This window comes from Callorhinus ursinus, unplaced genomic scaffold (genome assembly GCF_003265705.2).
Source record: "Callorhinus ursinus isolate GAN/ISIS: 27379988/994484 unplaced genomic scaffold, GSC_fseal_2.0 scaffold2, whole genome shotgun sequence".
NCBI classification, from domain to species: Eukaryota; Metazoa; Chordata; class Mammalia; order Carnivora; family Otariidae; genus Callorhinus; species Callorhinus ursinus.
Window position 1 is genome coordinate 58,640,991 of NW_027397064.1, and position 19,271 is coordinate 58,660,261.

Sequence of the window (19,271 nt, forward strand, 5' to 3'; positions counted from 1 at the left end):
GAAACTGTGAGAGTGACTTTAATCACTGATGCATCATCCAACACTTCTTAGATTTTCACAATATCACTCAACCATTAGTATCTTTAAAGGGAGAAATGGCATATATATTTAAAATTGATTCTATAAAATGATATCAATTAATATTTTTATTATATGCATTAGGGAACATTTTAATTCTTCATTTTAAAATATTTTTCCTTTTTCAAAACTGCCAGGCATTTCCCAGAACTTCACATTTCAGCCTCTTTAGAAAATGTTTCAGAAGCACTTGATTTTATACTGTATTCTCCTATCAGGCAGATCATAGAGCTGAGCTTAAAATCTTCAGACATCTGTCCTTTCAATCAAATGCATTCATCACTCCTTCCCAGATACTTGGAAAGTTCTACCCAGCAACCCCCTTGCCACACCCAGCAAAGTTCTGGGCTCCACATCAGCCACCACCTGATCCAGGTGCAGAGCCCTTGCTCTTGATCCCCCCACTTTGGGAGCCACTGTCAGAGTCAGAGATATTATAGATCTACTTCATTCACAAACATGAAGAAGCAACCGATGCTGACTGAGCATTTCAAAGACATCATGCCGTCTATGAGTAATTTCTCATTTCACCTTCTCAACAACACTGGGAAATGGGAATGACCACTATCTGTACACCTGGAAATGGAGACTGAGTTAGGGAGCTTTGCCATGCTGAGGAACTTGTGTAGCTGAGATTGGAAGCCAGGTTTGAATCACTTAGTGTTTTCACTGGTAACTAGATTATCACTAAATATGGTTTGTGTGTGTGTGTGTGTGTGTGTGTGTAATTATATCTATCTATCTATCTATCTATCTATCTATCTATCTATCATCTTTCTATCTATCTATCTATATTAAAACATATATAAAACAAGTGCTCCAGCTTCTAGCAATCCTGAGCTAGCAGCAGGGCATGGGTGGATGACCAGGGCCATTAGCCAGTGTCCTTGTCAGGTGTTTGATATGCAGAGAGGTGAAAGAGAAAGCACAGCCAGTGGAAAAGGCAGGAGAAAAGGTGCTGGAGGAGATGAAGACTGCAGAGCAAAGCTTTCAACTCGTACCTGATTCTAGGATAAAAGTCTCCAGTAGGTCAGTTCTTCTCATTTGCTTTCTGCTGGCCACTATGGTCCTTTGAGTCCATTTACATTCCGGCCATTTTTGGAATTAAAATTTTTAGAAAATAAAATAGAAATGTGGATGATGTATATATTTTTAAGTGATAATCTTTTTAAAAATAAAATGTCGTTAGTGTGATGGCAGTGTTTGAAGCTTCTGGGTGCAAGTTTTAGTGCTGGCACAGACTTCCTGAGCAAGGTGCAAGCCACCGTGCCTAGAGACCAAGAGCTGATAGCTGTTCTAGGAGACTTTTGGAGGTGCGATGCCCAGGTCCAGAGGTAGGGGGGTTTGGAGGGGGTCTGCTCTCCCACCTCTGCCCGGAAGCAGTCCCCTGAGCCCCTGAGCATCACAGCCATGGTGAGGACACTGCTCCCCAAGCATCCACAGATGGCACAAACTAGCAAGCAGGGATTGGAAATGGAGGGGACACTATGAGTGACTAGAGCTTGCAGACTGGCTTAGAAGCAACTGGAAAATATCCCTCTGGAAATTCAGAAACACCTGGGGCAGCAGGTCATTGCCAAGAGGTCAGGAGTCTCGTGGGACTCCAGGCCATTGCTTCATAATGTTCTGCCTCTAGTTTTCTTCTGAAACCTCTTCTCTCCCTGCAAGGAAGTGGGGAGAGCCTGGCCCTGGCACTGATTGGTTACAGATGAATCTCAGTTCTTCTCCTACCGTGTGGCTTTCTTAACATCTCTGAACTTAGGTGTTCAGGTGCGCAAAGCCAGGCTGCAGTACCCCCTTCACTCTGGGAGGGGCAGTAGGAAGGGCTGGTGGCCCGCTGCTGATCCACGTGGTACTATGCATTCTCCATTCTTGGCCCATTCTCCGCCTGGCATGGGGAGTGCCGTGTGAATTCTAGTCCAGTCTCTAGAAACTCTAACTCAATGGGTATAAAAGGAAGGCCTAAGAATGTAGGGATTTTAAATCAGTACTGACTTGAAATATCTGCACAATGGCGTCTGCTTTCCTGTTATGTAGGTCACACAGAAGGGTATAGCAAAATCCAAATGTTCTTCAAACCAGCTCCTTTTGGACACCTTTAAACACCATATACTATGGGCCAATCTCACTTTTCTTTTTTTTAAATTATAATTCCATTATAATTAACATGCAGCGCTATATTAGTTTCAGGTGTACAATAGTGATACAACATTTCCACAGAATACTCAGTGCTCATCAAGGTAAGTATACTCTTTTTTTTTTTTTAAAGATGTATTTGAGAGAGAGAGAGAGAGAGAGAGAAAGGGAGGTGGGGGCAGAGGGAGAGGGAGAGAGAATCTCCAGCAGACTCCCCGTTGAGTGCAGAGCCCAACGCTGGGCTCATCCCAGACCCTGAGGTTACCACCCGAGCCAATATCAAGAGCCACCCAGGTGCCCCAAGATAAGTATACTCTTAATCTCCTTCACCTAGTTCACCCATCCCCCAACCCCATCTCCGCTCTAAAAACCACCAGTTTGTTCTCTGTAGTCAAGAGTCTGTTTTAGGGCGCCTGGGTGGCTCAGTTGGTTAAGTGACTCCCTTCAGCTCAGGTCGTGATCCTGGAGTCCCGGGATAGAGTCCCACATCGGGCTCCCTGCTCAGCAGGGAGTCTGCTTCTCCCTCTGACCCTCTTCCCTCTCATGCTCTCTGTCATTCTCTCTCTCTCAAATAAATAAATAAAATCTTAAAAAAAAAAAGAGTCTGTTTTAGGTGTGTCTCTTTCTCTTTTTTCCTTTGTTCATTTGTTTTGTTTCTTAAATTACATATATGAATGAAATCATATGGTATTTGCCTTTCTCTGACTGGCTTATTATACTGTCTAGATCCATTCATGTTGTTGCAAATGGTAAGATTTCATTCTTTTTATGGAATAATGGAATAATATTCCATTATTATATATATTATTCCATACATATATATATATATATATATCCCATCTCCTTTATCTATTCATCTATCAATGGGGCACTTGGACTGCTTCTAATATAGGCCAATCTTAAAATGGTCTGGAATATTTTCCCTTTGAACCACTTCATTAAATTACCAGCAACTGACCCATTAACAAACTAATGACAGAGAAAATACTCTTATGTTGTGTAGGCAAAGCATAGAAATCTACTTGGATATGAAGGGAAAATTGGCATCTGGGTTTGCACTTGGCTGCCCTCAAAGTTAATTCACTCATATGCGTAATTTTAAAGACTGCAAGAAAAGAATTTTTTCAATGAGTTCCTTTAGAATAAATTTTGCAAAGCCACTTTTGGGTGCTTTTCCAATTTTTCCAGAAACTCTGGTCCTCAGACTAGGTAAAAAATAATATCCGGAAATGTAGATGAATGATTAGTGAAAAAATGTGCCTAACTTTAAATGTAAAAAGAGAACTGGAACCTAAAACAAGCCTCATTTAAAAAAAAAATAGGTCCAATAAAACTGTGTAAAGCTTAAATGCATTTGGCAAGAATAAACATCTACCTAAAACCTCTGTAGAATTCTGGGAGGTACTGTTGTTTTGGTAATGTCCCACCTCACCAACTCACCCTGATGGCAGAAAATGTCTGTCCCATTAGCAAAAGCCTGGGCTCCTTTTGAACTGTTAGCAAATAATTGCTGTAGTTACCATGAAGTCAGTGACGTGGCCCTCAGTTGTGGTAGCCAACTTTCATTTCCTGTGGTTCTCGGCACACTGCAGGAGTGAACAGAAGGGATCGGTCGATCGATGCGCGGACCCTGGAAAAGGGCACAATCCAAATGTAGCAGCTGGGCTGCTTGGAGGCTCTCAGACACTAAAATCTACAGTCCAGGTGAGCGTATCTACAGGCCATAGTCCAGACACTCAAACACTAGAATCCAGGTGAGTATGAACCTGAAGGCCCTACGGATCCTGGGGCAAAAGACCCCCACAGGGAAATACCATCCAGGAAACCCACGAACAGAAGCACCACAAGCCAGAGACCAAGTGGGCCAGCACCCTCATTCCTGTTTCTGTTCTCAGAGGTTTTTCCAGCACCAATGCAGACAACTCACAGATCTGCAATTTTGGGTGAGAGGAGAGGCTTCTTGGTGGGTTCCCCCGTTCCTTCCTGGTAATAGTCTAATAGTGCCCACTTTTGGTTCCAGGTCATTTTTGTCTAAGTTGACCTAAAAATCCAATCTGTGATTTATACCGAGTTGCTGACCTTTCACAATCACTGCTGTTATCTGCTTTGTATTGTAAATAATCATCATTTCTTCTTTTTCTTTTCCAAAGAATGTGGCTACACTTAAGAGTGCAAATATCATCAAAGCAATATTTTTTTAAATAACATTAAGTTGGTATTAAAAAAAGAAGTTGATGCTACGTGAAATAAGTCAGCCAGAGAAGGACAAATACCATATGATTTCACTTATATGCAGAATCTAAAAAACAAATGAACAAACAAACAACAAAAAGAGAAACACTCATAAATACAGAGAAAAAGCTCGTGGTTGCCTGAGGGGAGGTGATGGATGGGTGGGCGAAACGCGTGAAAGAGATGAAAAGGTACAAACTTTTAGTTATAAAATAAATAAGTCATGGGGATGAAAAGTATATCATAGGGAATATAGTTAATAATATTTAATAACTTTGTGTTGTGACAGGTGGTAACTAGACTTATGGTGAGCATTTTATAATGTACATAATTGTCAAATCACTATGTCGTGTACCTGAAACTAATATATTATATGTCAACTATGATAAGTAAATACATAAACAAATAACCAAAAAAAAGAAAAGAAGAAGAAAAAGCAAAACAGAAGCCACTATTTAACTGCAAAAAAAAAAAAAAAAAAAGCTAACACAAGTCTTGGCCAAGTTTAAAAGTCAGAATTTATCAATGTCATTGATAAAGGCCCACCCTCCCTTCTGCCCATCTCTCCCCACCACCCTCAAAGGCTGTTATAAAAACACTTCTCAGATTGCTGGGATTGGTTACAGTGCCCTCATGTGTCTCTGCATTGCAATGTCATTTTAAGCCTTTGAAAGAATGTATTGTTAACATTCACAGTGTATATAATTCATAATGGCATTTTTAAGCAGTAGAAGCAAGTCCAAAATTTTCAAAATACACCTACAAGATTGGACAAGCTTTGAAGAGCCATAAATGGCTCAGATTCGTCACCCCTGGGTTCATGTAGTTGAATTTTAAATTTAATGACAAAAAGTCAACAAAGATTTGACACCAAAGAAATAAATATATCTAAGGGGCAGTTGATGAAAATATTACATTCTCCCTAAAAAATCAATGTAAAGCTACCTTAAATCTTGAATTTTTATGCTTGTGAAACCAAGTTGCTTTTATCTTCTCTGTTCAGATTTTAAAGAACAGTAATTGTACATTTTGTGAGAAAATGCATGTTTGACAGTAGCTAACTCTTCCATTCCTTAGCAAAAAGTCAGAACTATTTATTTCAGAAAGGTTAATTTCAAGTCAAGCTTCACTTTATGTTTTAAAATAGGCCTTAAGAGAGAATATTTAAGCATAGCCTCAGTTTAATTGGTTTAGCACCCTGGAAATTCATGTTAAAAATAAGGACATTTATAACAAAGAGAAACTGCAATGGCAGAGAAATTATTACATTCCCTGCTCCCTTTGGATTTTTAATTCATTGTTTTACAAGCCTACCTCAACTTAATTGCTTTTAATTTTTTTTCTTTTCTCCCCATAAGCTTATAGAGTAGTCTCAGCCCAGGAAACTGCTGTCATTTGCTGGAACTGGCAAATAGGTCATCCTAGTCAGTAACAGCAACCAAGAACAGGTATCAAAAGACGCAATTTCAAAAACAAAGCTTTTAAAAGAACATACATAACATTTTTCTCCTTGCTGTGAGAGCCAATAAGTGTTAGAAACAACATTTAAATTGAGATTCTCTGTGGATATCATCCTGATTCTTCATCCCACAATTTTTGGAGGAGTTAAGTCCCAGGTCATTTGAACAAGATCAACCTTGGGGAAAAGAAAGACTAATTTCAGACCTTACTTTTTAAGAGGCAAATTTTGAAAGGTATTATTGTCTTTCTAGGAAATCCCCCTTCCAGCTCTTGGTTTCAGATTTTATTTCATTCCCTATGTTATGTCCATACAACAGGGAATGGACAAAGATCAAAGTCATACATGGGTAAGACCTTGAGTCCTTCATAGTCTGGAGAAAGGTTTAACCTATGTTCCAAGGAACAGGAACAAGAAGTGGAGACCAAAAGCAGTTTCATGAAGAAACTCCAAAAGCTTAGCAAAAGGTAATGAAAGCCATAGTCCAATGAAAGACTGAAGGAATCAGATATCAAGCAACAAATACGTGTTTCCAACCCTAGTGCAAAGCTTACAAGTCTGTCCAATGGCATTAGACCTGTGAGAACTGTAGAAACTCTTGGCATAATGACTCCATCCAAACTCCAGCACCAAGAAACATGACCAAACTCTGCTGTGATTTCTAGCAGCCTAAAGAGACATAAAGACAATTCAGATTCCAAAAACAGACAAACCCAAACCCAAAACAAACAAGTGAACTTCATAATGTTTAATGTAAATGTTACAGGAGCTAACAGGAAAATGAATCTCAAGGGTTTTATTTTCAAAGGTCAAAGAAAAGCCTGGTCAATGCACAATGAGGCATGAGGAAGAGGGATACATAACTTTTTGGGAAAACCACTGAAGTTCCTCCTGTATTACAGTTACTGACTATATTCAAATGGTCATGGTTTGACTGGAATGAAAATCTTATCTGTTATCATGGTGTTAAGAAAATTCACTTTTTAAATTATTATTGTTATGTTAATCACCATACATCATTAGTTTTTGATGTAGTATTCAATGATTGTTTGCGTATAACACCCAATGCTCCATTCAATACATGCCCTCTTTAATAGCCATCACCAGGCTAACCCATCCCCCTACGCCCCTCCCCTCTAGAACCCTCAGTTTGTTTCTCAGAGTCCATAGTCTCTCATGGTTTGTCTCCCCCTCCGATTCCCCCCCTTCATTTTTCCCTTCCTGCTATCTTCTTCTTCTTCTTTTTTTAACATATAATGTATTATTTGTTTCAGAGGTACAGGTCTGTGATTCAACAGTCTTACACAATTCACAGCGCTCACCATAGCACATACCCTCCCCGTTGTCTATCACCCAGCCACCCCATCCCTCCCATCCCCCACCACTCCAGCAACCCTCAGTTTGTTTCCTGAGATTAAGAATTGCTCATATCAGTGAGGTCATATGATAATGTCTTTCTCTGATTGACTTATTTCACTCAGCATAATACCCTCTAGTTCCATCCACGTCATTGCAAATGGTAAGATTTCATTCCTTTTGATGGCTGCATAATACTCCGTTTTATACACACACACACACATACACACACACACATCCATACACCACATCTTTATTCATTCATCTGTTGATGGACATCTTGGCTCTTTCCATAGTTTGACTATTGTGGACATTGCTGCTATAAACATCGGGGTGCCCGTACGTCTTCAGATCCCTACATTTGTATCTTTGGGGTAAATACCCAGTAGTGCAATTGCTGGGTCGTATGGCAGCTCTATTTTCAACTGTTTGAGGAACCTCCATACTGTTTTCCAGAGTGGCCGCACCAGCTTGCATTCCCACCAACAGTGTAGGAGGGTTCCCCTTTCTCCGCATCCCCGCCAACATCTGTCATTTCCTGACTTGTTAATTTTAGCCATTCTGACTGGTGTGAGGTGGTATCTCATTGAGGTTTTGATTTGGATTTCCCTGATGCCGAGTGATGTTGAGCACTTTTTCATGTGTCTGTTGGCCATTTGGATGTCTTCTTTGGAAAAATGTCTGTTCGTGTCTTCTGCCCATTTCTTGACTGGATCATTTGTTCTTTGGGTGTTGAGTTTAATAAGTTCTTTACAGAGTTTGGATACTAGCCCTGTATCTGATATGTCATTTGCAAATATCTTCTCCCATTCCGTCGGTTGTCTTTTGGTTTTGTTGACTGTTTCCTTTGCTGTGTAAAAGCTTTTTATGTTGATGAAGTCCCAATAGTTCATTTTTGCCCTTGCTTCCCTTGCCTTTGGCCATGTTTCTAGGAAGAAGTTGCTGGGGCTGAGGTCGAAGAGGTTGCTGCTTGTGTTCTCCTTTAGGATTTTGATGGACTCCTGTCTCACATTTAGGTCTTTCAACCATTTTGAGTCTACTTTTGTGTGTGGTGTAAGGAAGTGGTCCAGTTTCATTCTTCTGCATGTAGCTGTCCAATTTTCCCAACACCATTTGTTGAAGAGACTGTCTTTTTTCCATTGGACATTCTTTCCTGCTTTGTCGAAGATTAGTTGACCATAGAGTTGGAGGGTCCATTTCTGGGCTCTCTATTCTGTTCCACTGATCTATGTGTCTGTTTTTGTGCCAGTACCATGGCACAAAACATTGATGATTACAGCTTTGTAATAGAGCTTGAAGTCCAGAATTGTGACGCCACCAGCTTTGCTTTTCTTTTTCAACATTCCTCTGGCTATTCGGGGTCTTTTCTGGTTCCATACAAATTTTAGGATTATTTGTTCCATTTCTTTGAAAAAAGTGGATGGTGTTTTGATGGGATTGCATCGAATGTGTAGATTGCTCTAGGTAGCATTGACATCTTCACAATATGTGTTCTTCCAATCCATGAGCATGAAATGTTTTTCCATTTCTTTGTGTCTTCTTCAATTTCTTTCATGAGTATTTTATAGTTTTCTGAGTACAGATTCTTTGCCTCTTTGGTTAGATTTATCCCTAGGTATCTTAGTTTTGGGTGCAATTGTAAATGGGATCGACTCCTTAATTTCTCTTTCTTCTGTCTTGTTGTTGGTGTATAGGAATGCCACTGATTTCTGTGCATTGATTTTCTATCCTGCCACTTTACTGAATTCCTGTATGAGTTCTAGCAGTTTCAGGGTGGAGTATTTTGGGTTTTTCACATAAAGTGTCATATCATCTGCAAAGAGTGAGAGTTTGACTTCTTCTTTGCCGATTCGGATGCCTTTTATTTCTTTTTGTTGTCTGATTGCTGTGGCTAGGACTTCTAGTACTATGTTGAATAGCAGTGGTGACAGTGGACATACCTGCTGTGTTCCTGACCTTAGGGGGAAAGCTCTCAGCTTTTCCCCATTGAGAATGATATTCACTATGGGTTTTTCATAGATGGCTTTTATGATATTGAGGTAGGTACCCTCTATCCCTATACTCTGAAGAGTTTTGATCAAGAAAGAATGCTGTACTTTGTCAAATGCTTTTTCTGCATCTATTGAAAGGATCATATGGTTCTTGTTCTTTCTTTTATTAATGTAATGTATTACGTTGATTGATTTGCAGATGTTGAACCAACCTTGCAGCCCAGGGATAAATCCCACTTGGTTGTAGTGAATAATCCTTTTAATGGACTGTTGGATCCTATTGGCTAGTATTTTGGTGAGAATTTTTGCATCCATGTTCATCAAGGATATTGGTCTGTAATTCTCCTTTTTGATGGGGTCTTTGCCTTATTTTGGGATCAAGGTAATGGTGGCTTCATAAAACGAGTTTGCAAGTTTTCCTTCCATTTCTACTTTTTGGAACAGTTTCAGAAGAATAGGTATTAATTCTTCTTTAACTGTTTGGCAGAATTCCCCTGGGAAGCCATCTGGCCCTAGGCTTTTGTTTGTTGGGAGATTTTTGATGACTGCTTCAATTTCCTTAGTGGTCATAGGTCTGTTCAGGTTTTCTATTTCTTCCTGGTTCAGTTTTGGTAGTTTATATATCTCTAGGAATGCATCCATTTCTTCCAGATTATCTAAGGAAAATTCACTTTTAATAATATTGAGATTTAGGGTTTGAATACAAAACAAGACAAAAGCATCTAAAGGATTTTAAATTTTGTGTCTAACACATTTTCCAGGTGTTAATTTTACTAGGAAATTTGCCTCCACACCCAAAACTAGATGTCAATGTGAAGAAGATTTAGAATAGACTGTTGATGGAATAATATGGAATTTGATCCAAAGCAATGAATTCATTTGATGTGGGGGTTGGAGGGGTCAGAATGTCGTTTGAACACCACATGGTTTAGAATACTGTGCTTAGGTGTGTTGTGAGTCCATTCCCCATACAGAAATAGATATTCACATGAATTTCTTGGAGCTTGGTTCTCAGATGTCCCAGAAGCTTGTCTATAGAAGGTCTGATGCTTGAACAAAGACTATGGAATCTGCATTCAGAAATGCAGAAAGGCATTTTCTTTGGAAAATTAAGAGAAAGAAGGGCAAACATCAACTCAGCTGTTCAACTGGCTTTTCACGTATGGGGTTAAATGTTTACATCCGGGTGTGAATAAGCAAATATGCTGAAATCATCCATCTGTGTTGAGGTTTTAGTCCTGAGAGAAAAATTTAATAAATTATAAGAAAGGGGATTTTAGTCTTAGAAATATATTATCCAAGATTTTATTAATGTTAAAATACCTGTTTTATTTCTAATGGTACTATGGAGGTCTACATCTCAGTTTCTTACTCTGAAAAATTAGGACTGGGGAAGAAGACTTGGGGAAGGACTTGGGGAAGAAGAATGGAAATAATTTGAAAATACAGAATTCTTTAATCTGGCTATTTCCATGCTTAAGCTATCCTCAGAAAGCAATACAGATATACAATTTGACCCCTGGTTTCCTATTTTATGTATTTACATTTAAAAACAATAATGAATTTGTTTATTTTCTCTGAACTCAGGCAAAGAAATTCGGACTTTCTTCAACAACTACAACAACATGGGCAGATGCTTAACCAACTGAGCCACCCAGGTGCCCCTATTTAAACATTTTCTTGGGGCATCTGACTGGCTCAGGTGGTAGAACATGCAACTCTTGGTCTTGGGTTTGTGAGTTCAAGCCCTATGTTGGGTGGAGCCTATGTAAACAATGATAACACATTGTATGGGTAAGGAAAATTTTTATTTTTTTAATTTTAATTTTTTTAATTTTAAGTAGGCTCCACACCCAACATGGGGCTTGAACTCATAACCCTGAAATTAAGAGTCACATGGCTCTACCGATTGAGCCAGCCAGATGCCCCAAGAAAATGTTTAAATAGGGGCACCTGGGTGGCTCAGTTGGTTAAGCATCTGCCTTGGGCTCAGGTCATGATCTCAGGGTCCTGGGATCAAGCCCCACGATGGGCTCCCTGCTGAGCAGGGAGCCTGCTTCTTCCTCTCCCTCTGCTTGTGCATTCTCTCTGTCAGATAAATAAATAAAATATTTAAAAAAAAAGAAATGTTTAAATAGTAACATGAAAGTGATAACCTAAACCAAGGCTATGATTTATCTAATAAATATTTATTGAGCTTCTGTTATGTACATGGCATTATCATGATTAGCCTAACAAACTGAATGAGAAAATGTAGAAGCACTTACAATGTTTGTGAGGACTCTCAGGGTTAAAAGTGATAGAAATACCATTCAAACCAGCTCAAGTGATAAGGAGAATTTATTGGCTCATTTTGCTGAAAATTTCAAGAATTGCTTAGGTATTGCTGGATCCTAGGTCTTAATGTCTTATCTCTTAGCTCTGCCTTCCTTGAAAAGACTTAGATGAGCTATAAAGGAAACTCACAGTTTAAAGACATTAAGGTCATATGTACAATCACCATTAAGGAAAAATCTCCCTGGAGACTCATTTCTCTTGGCCTCACTCTCTGTCTTTAAAATAAAAGATTTGAAACAGAGGGTTGCTGGAGTGGGGGTGGTATGGGAGGGATGGGGTGGCTGGGTGATAGACTTTGGGGAGGGTATGTGCTATGGTGAGCACTGTGAATTGTGCAAGACTGTTGAATCACAGTTCTGTACCTCTGAAACAAATAATGCAATATATGTTAAGAAAAAAAAAAGAAGAAGATAACAGGAGGCGAAGAATGAAGGGGGGGAAATCGGAGGGGGAGACGAACCATGAGAGACGATGGACTCTGAAAAACAAACTGAGAGTTCTAGAGGGGAGGGGGGTGGGGGGATGGGTTAGCCTGGTGATAGGTATTAAAGAGGGCACGTTCTACGTGGAGCACTGGGTGTTATACACAAACAATGAATCATGGAACACTACATCAAAAACTAATGATGTAATGTATGGTGATTAACATAACAATAAAAAATTTAAAGAAAACAACCCTGGCTCAAAAAGTGAAAAATAAAATAAAATGAAAGATTTGATCAAAACCACAATGAGAAACCACCTCATACCTGTCAGAATGGCTAAAATCAAAAACACAAGAAACAACAAGCATTGGCAAAGATACGGAGAAAAAAGAACCCTCCCACACCATTGGTAGGGATGCAAACTGGTGCAGCCACTGTAGAAAACAGTAAGGAGGTTCCTCAAAACATTAAAAGTAGAATCACCATATGATCCAGTAATTCCACTACTGGGTATTTACCAAAGAAAATGAAAACACTAATTTGAACAGATCTATGCACCCGTGTTTATTGCAGCTTTAATTATAATAGCCAAGATATGGAAGCCAAGGTATGGAAGCAACCCAAGGGTCCATCGATTGATGAATGGATAAAGAAGATGTGAGATATGGGGCACCTGGGTGGCTCAGTCTTTGGGTGTCTGCCTTTGGCTCAGGTCATGATCCCAGTGTCCTGGGATCGAGCCCCGCATTGGGCTCCCTGCTCCACGAGAAGCTTGCTTCTCCCTCTCCCAACCCCCCGGCTGTGCTCCTGCTCTCGCTGTCTCTGTCAAATAAATACATAAAATCTTTAAAAAATATATGTGAGATATATATATATACACACATGTATATAGATAGAGATAATGTAATATTACTTGGCCATAAAAAAGAATGAAATCTTGCCATTTGCAACAACATGGCTGGATCTAGAGGGTATGATGCTAAATGAAATAAGTCAATCAGAGAAAGACAAATACCATATGATTTCACTCATCTGTGGAATTTAAAAAGCAAAACAAATGAACAAAGAAAAAAAGAGACAAAAAACCAGACTCATAAATATAGAGAACTGGTGGTTGGCAGGTGGGAGGATGGGTGAAATAGATGAAGGAGGTTAAGAGTACACTTACCGTGATGATCACAGAGTAATGTATGGAATTGTTGAATCACTATATTGCACACCTGAAACTAATATAACATTGTATGTTAATTATACTGGGATTAAAAAAAGAAAAATTAAAACAAAATTAAATTTTAAAACATTTGAGCTATCACTTCTAAGTTTTCCCCTACCTTCAATATTTAGATTTACAAATAAAAATATAGTAAATTTGGGCCGCATCTACTGCGAGAATGAAGACCATTCTCAGCAATCAGACTGTCGACATTCCAGAAAATGTCGACATCACTCTGAAGGGACGCACAGTTATTGTGAAGGGACCCAGAGGAACCCTGCGAAGGGACTTCAATCACATCAATGTAGAACTCAGTCTTCTTGGAAAGAAAAAGAAGAGGCTCCGAGTTGACAAATGGTGGGGAAATAGAAAAGAGCTGGCTACTGTTCGCACTATCTGTAGTCATGTACAGAACATGATCAAGGGCGTTACACTGGGCTTCCGTTACAAGATGAGGTCTGTGTATGCTCACTTCCCCATCAACGTTGTTATTCAGGAGAATGGTTCTCTTGTTGAAATCCGAAATTTCTTGGGTGAGAAATACATCTGCAGGGTTCGGATGAGGCCAGGTGTTGCTTGTTCTGTATCTCAAGCCCAAAAAGATGAGTTAATTCTTGAAGGAAATGACATTGAACTTGTATCGAACTCAGCTGCTTTGATTCAGCAAGCCACAACCGTTAAAAACAAGGATATCAGAAAATTTTTGGATGGTATCTATGTTTCTGAAAAAGGAACAGTTCAGCAGGCTGATGAATAAGATCTGAGTTGTCATCTACAGAAACAGCAAAAGATGCCGGGTGATTTTTCAGACTTGTGATATTTTAAATATGCAATAAAAGCTATACTGAAAAAAATATATAGTAAATTTGAATTTCAGATAAACAACAAGTAATTTTTCAGTGCAAGTATATACCAAATATTCTATGGGACGTACTTATACTAAAAAGTGCTCACTGTTTATCTGAAATTCAAATTTAACTGGGCATCCTGCATTTTACCTGGCCACCCTAATCCTAGACCTAAGTTTAATTTATTCATTTGCTCATTCATTTGTCTGTCCTTCCGTCCATCCATCCAACCATCCATCCATTTATTCAAATAGATACTAACTGGGCACCTGCTATGTGACCAGACACTCCGCTAGATGCAGGGGACACAGTGATAAGCAAAACCAAACAAGATTCCTGCTCTCATGGGACTTTCAACCTCTCCAGCTGGGGAGAGTGACAATAATCATATAATTACCAAGGTAGACATATAATTGCTCAGTAAGTTAAGTGTGCTGAACAAAAGGAGAGCACATTTCAAAGGACTAGAGGTCAGTGAAGGCTTCTTTCCCTAAGGAAGTGGTGCTTGAAATGAAAGGTGAAGTCTGGGGTGGATTTAACTGAGCGGGGGAAGAGTATTCAAGATGGAGGAACCAATGAATACTTCTTGTCTATGTTGAGATTAATGACTGTAGAGTTGGACTGAAAGATCCATTGGTATCCTCTTTGGCAGAGCTGAAGAAAAACATGAGCAGTGGCTCCCTCTCACCTCCTCAGTCATTCTGGCTCCTCTTAGAGTCCCAGGCTTGCTTTGTGACCATAATGGCACACTTCCCATGAGTAGTAGTACCACTGTTACCATAGGTGAACGCTTCTTCAGATGTCAGTGTAAGGAAGCATGGGCATCAGAACATACAACTTATGAAGCCAGTCCTGAAAAGATGTTACTGGTTCTAGTTCACTCAGTTATCCAAGATGAAACTTCTGCATATTAACCACGAATAACACAAGGAAGTGTTTTCTAAGTCAGGAGACCTGGGATTCTGGCATTTATTCTGCTTGTAGCTACGTAGGTGAGTGTAGACATGCCATTTAGCCTTGATTTCCTCAGCTAACTAAGGGATTCACACCATGATTTCAGCCTACCTCATTGGATTGTGAGGATTAAAATAACATGGAACCAACTATTTGAAAAATGAGTTTTACTGTTCCTATATTATTGATCATACCAAAATAGTTACTCCCATTGTTTTGGGTGTGGATAACTTCTATACAATATTCACTGAAATATGTCCCCTAAAGTTATATTAGGTGCATTGAAACTTGAACACATAAATGTGACATGAATACGTGCCTTTCAAGCTTTTTTCATCTGTTTAATAGAATAATCATATAGCACTGGCTCATGTTCCACTGATGTGAAGTTGAAGGGGTTGATGTGCTTAGAGTTCTTTAAAAGTTGGTTGCTTCCCAAACACAAATATAAATCTCAGTTATTACTACTATCATTATAGCTGATATTTCTTTTTTAACACATTAACTTCCCTCCGCTGAACAAACTGCTCAGTTGTTTGGAGGACTCATGTCGTCATTCTTCTCTTCTCCATGTGTCTTGTTGCTGTTGAACTAAACAATTCTTTAGCTCCCAGGATGCTTATTTAATAAATGATGCTGTGCAGTTCCCAAAGAAAGACTTTCAATTTTCCTCTTGTGTGATGGCTGTGATCAAGCTCCAACACCCTGCAGTTTTATTCAATGAGAATGTATACTTGGAACTCACTCACTACCTTGCTTGCTGTATTTAATCTGTTAAATTCTCTTAACTGTAGAGGTACCTGATGTTTTTCATCTTCTCAACAATTTTCTCCTCTACTTACCCCCAAACTTGGAGAAAAAGGTTAACTGCTATATATTTTTTAGTATATTTTCTCTGAATTTTATAAGATGCTATGAAGGTTATCGGTATAACCTTTACAATGAGTTTTTTTTTTTTTATAAGTGAGTGATAGTTGCATTTCCTCTGTATTATACAGAGAAAGAGATTTTAAGAAATTGGCTCATGAGATTGTGAAGGCTGGCAAGTCTGAAATCTAGGGCAAGTCAGTAGGCCAGAAACTAGGCATGAGTTGATGGTGCAGTCTTGAATTTGAAATGTATCGGACAGACCAGCAGCCTGGAAACTAAGGCAAAATTTCTATGTTATAGTCTTGAGACAGAATTCCTTCTTTTTTTAGGAAACCTCAGTTTTTGGCTCTTAAGATCTAAAACTGAGGGGTGCCTGGATGGCTCAGTCATTAAGCATCTGCCTTCAGCTCAGGTCATGGTCAAGGCCCTCATCGGGCTCCCTGCTTGACAGGAGGACTGCTTCTCCCTCTCCCACTCCCCCTGCTTGTGTTCCCTCTCTCGCTGTGTCTCTCTCTGTCAAATAAATAAATAAAATCTTAAAAAAAAAAGATCTAAAACTGATTGAATGAGGCCCACCCACATTATTGAGGGTAGTCTCCTTTTCTTAAAGTCAACTGATTATAGATATTAATCACAGCTATAAAATACCTTCCCAGCAACTGGGCACCATAGCCTAGCCAGGCTGACACACAAATTTAATGATCACAAGAAGATAAAACAAAATTACTGCTTAACTATTTTTTTTATTGAAATCCAGTTTGGAGGTTTTCAGCCACATTTATTTATTACTTACTTATTTAACATCGACTATACCCAGCTCTGTTAAGATATCCATAGAGCCACCTCCATCTGAAATGTTGCTTTCAAGTAGGTCCCAGGGGTACAACACTCACAGAAACTCCTACAGGCCTAATGGCTCTCCCTCCCAGTCTCAAGGAAGCTAACACTCTCCACTCTGGGGGACCCACCACACTCTACCTTACAAGTCAGCCACCTCACTATGCTTCAGGGAGCAAGCTTAGCTTAGCTCCCTCAAGGGTTAACCTTTAAAACAAAACACTGATTAGCCCCTAAAAGCCTCTAAGAAGATTTCAATCCTCTTCTCTGAAAGGGGAAGTGATGGGGTATGAGGTTGTGGGGTGTGGGGGTTGGAAAAAAAGAGGCTGGCCCCAAGAATCCAAGGGTTTGGCTCTCCTTGCAGAAGGCAGGAAGAGAAGAGAATGACCTTTTTATTTTGTTTAATCTCCTACAACTGTGAGACAATATAGGCTTAAATATCTTCATCAATTGCCCTGGCTATGACTTTTATTCAGTTCTAGAAAAGAGCAGAGCTGAGTCAAATGGTGGTGAGAGAACTTGGCAGAGTCAGACATCTGAGTTCTAATCCCATCTTTGCTATGATTTATAAATATGTGTTGAATGAATAAACAAATTGCCTCAGTGATGTGGGGTTTATCATTACCTCTTACTACATCTCCTTCATTTGCAAAACAGCAATGGTAATTATGATATCTGCCCTACTTCTCTCAGAGAATCACTGTGAAGATTTTTAAAAGGAGGAAAGGAAAAGAATTTTGAACGAATACAAAGATTGGTTACTGTGAGCAACAGAATAATGGCCTCCTAAAACTATCCATGTCTTAATCTCCTGACCTGTGAATTTGTTACATTGCATAGTAAAGAAGAACTCCCATTGCAAATGGAATAAAGGTTGCTAATTAGCTAACTTTAATTTAGGATTATCCAGGATTATCTGGGTGGGCCTAATGTAATCACAGGGTTTCTAAATGTGGAAGAGGGAGGTAGAGAGTGTCTAGGGTTAGTAATGTGATGTGAGAAAGATTCAACCAGCCATTGCTGGCTTTAAAGATAGAAGAGGACCCAAGCCAAGGAATGCAGGTGGCCTCCAGCTGGAAAAGGAAATAAATTCTTCCCCTAGAGCCCCCAGAAGGAACACAGCCCTACCAACACTTTGATTTTAGCCCAGTGAGACCCATTTTGGATTTCTCACTTCCAGAATCGTAAGATTATCAATTGGTGCTGTTATAAGCCACTAATCTTGCAGTAATCTGTTACAGCACCCATAGAAAATTAATACAATTGGTTTAAAATGTTTTAGATGGCACTGGTCCTTAACACCCTAGAACAAAAAATGGGTCTCTCTAGACTATTAACCATAATCAGGTGTTTGTTATGCAAACTAAGGTATCCATGGGTAAGGCTCCCAGTTTTTAGTTAATTTGAAATATCATAGTACCAACTATCAAGTACATTATATTGGTATGCATTTTACATGTTTGTGTTTGCTGTGGATCAGTGCTTCTTAAAGTGAAGTGTGAGAGTGTATTAATCCCCTAGGGCCGCCATAACAAACTGGCGTGGCTTAAAACAACAGACATTTATTTTCTCACAGTTCTGGAAGCTAGAAGCCTAAAATGAAGGTATCAGCAGAGACAGACTCCCTCTGAAGTCTCTAGGGAAGACTCTTTCCTTGCCTCTTCTAGCTTCTGGTGGTTGCTTAGTGTCCTGTGGTTCATGGGAGCATAACTCCAATCTCTGCCTCCTTCTTCATATGGCCTTATTCCCTGTGTGTCTGTGTTATCTCTTTCTCCTTCTAAAGACACGAGTCTGGGATTTAGAGCCCATCCTAATCTCATATGACTTCATCCTAACTTGATTACATCTGCAAAGACCCTATTTCCAAATAAGGCCATGTTCATAGGTACCAGGAGTTAGGACTTCAACTCACCTTTTAGGGGGACACAGTTCAACCCACAGCAGAGGGCTACTTCCTCAGAATCCCTGTTGCGCTTATTAAAGATGCAAATTCTGGGGGCCCACCCTATACCACCTGATTGGGTTTCCAGGGATGAGGCCAAAGAATCTGCTTATTTAACAAGCTCCTCTCATGAATATTAGTCACGTAAAATTTCAGAACCATTGATATGTTTAGTGGTTTTACTTTTCATAATTTAAAATGGTAAGGAAAGATAATTTAGCTTAAAGCCACTTTGGTCTTCCACATATTTGTTGTATATATTTATATAAGTGAAAAATGCAGGAAGCTCTCCTCCTGTGTACAATGGTATCCACAATTTCCACAAGACGTTAAAGGCTCCCAAGAAAAACAGCAGGTGTTCAAATAGTTCCATAAACTCAAAGCTGACCTGTTTTTACTTTCAAGCTTCCCTGAAATGACCTCCAAGTTGGGAAATTCTTGGCCTAGGAACAGAAGAGGTACCCAACAAAAACACTGATGTGAAGGAAAAAGAGAAGGTAGCCTTTGAGCTCCTGCAACACAACATGGCCCCAAGAGAAAGAAACAAGCCCTGACATGATTTCTGAGAGTGACTCGGGTGCCTATGAGGGAGG

At 39.5% G+C, this 19,271-nt stretch overlaps 1 long non-coding RNA gene and 1 pseudogene across 1 annotated transcript in view; one reads left to right on the plus strand and one right to left on the minus strand.

The window, feature by feature from the left end:
• Window positions 1-6,474: 6,474 nt before the first annotated feature.
• Window positions 6,475-19,271, minus strand: part of LOC141374740 (uncharacterized) — a 32,199-nt gene continuing 19,402 nt past the window's right edge. The window contains exons 3-4 of the long non-coding RNA XR_012381863.1: window positions 13,183-13,240; window positions 6,475-6,574 (exon numbers count right to left, since the gene is read on the minus strand). This is a non-coding gene — a long non-coding RNA (uncharacterized lncRNA). The remainder of the gene's footprint in view (window positions 6,575-13,182; window positions 13,241-19,271) is intronic.
• Window positions 13,394-14,081, plus strand: LOC112808582 (large ribosomal subunit protein uL6 pseudogene; annotated as a pseudogene).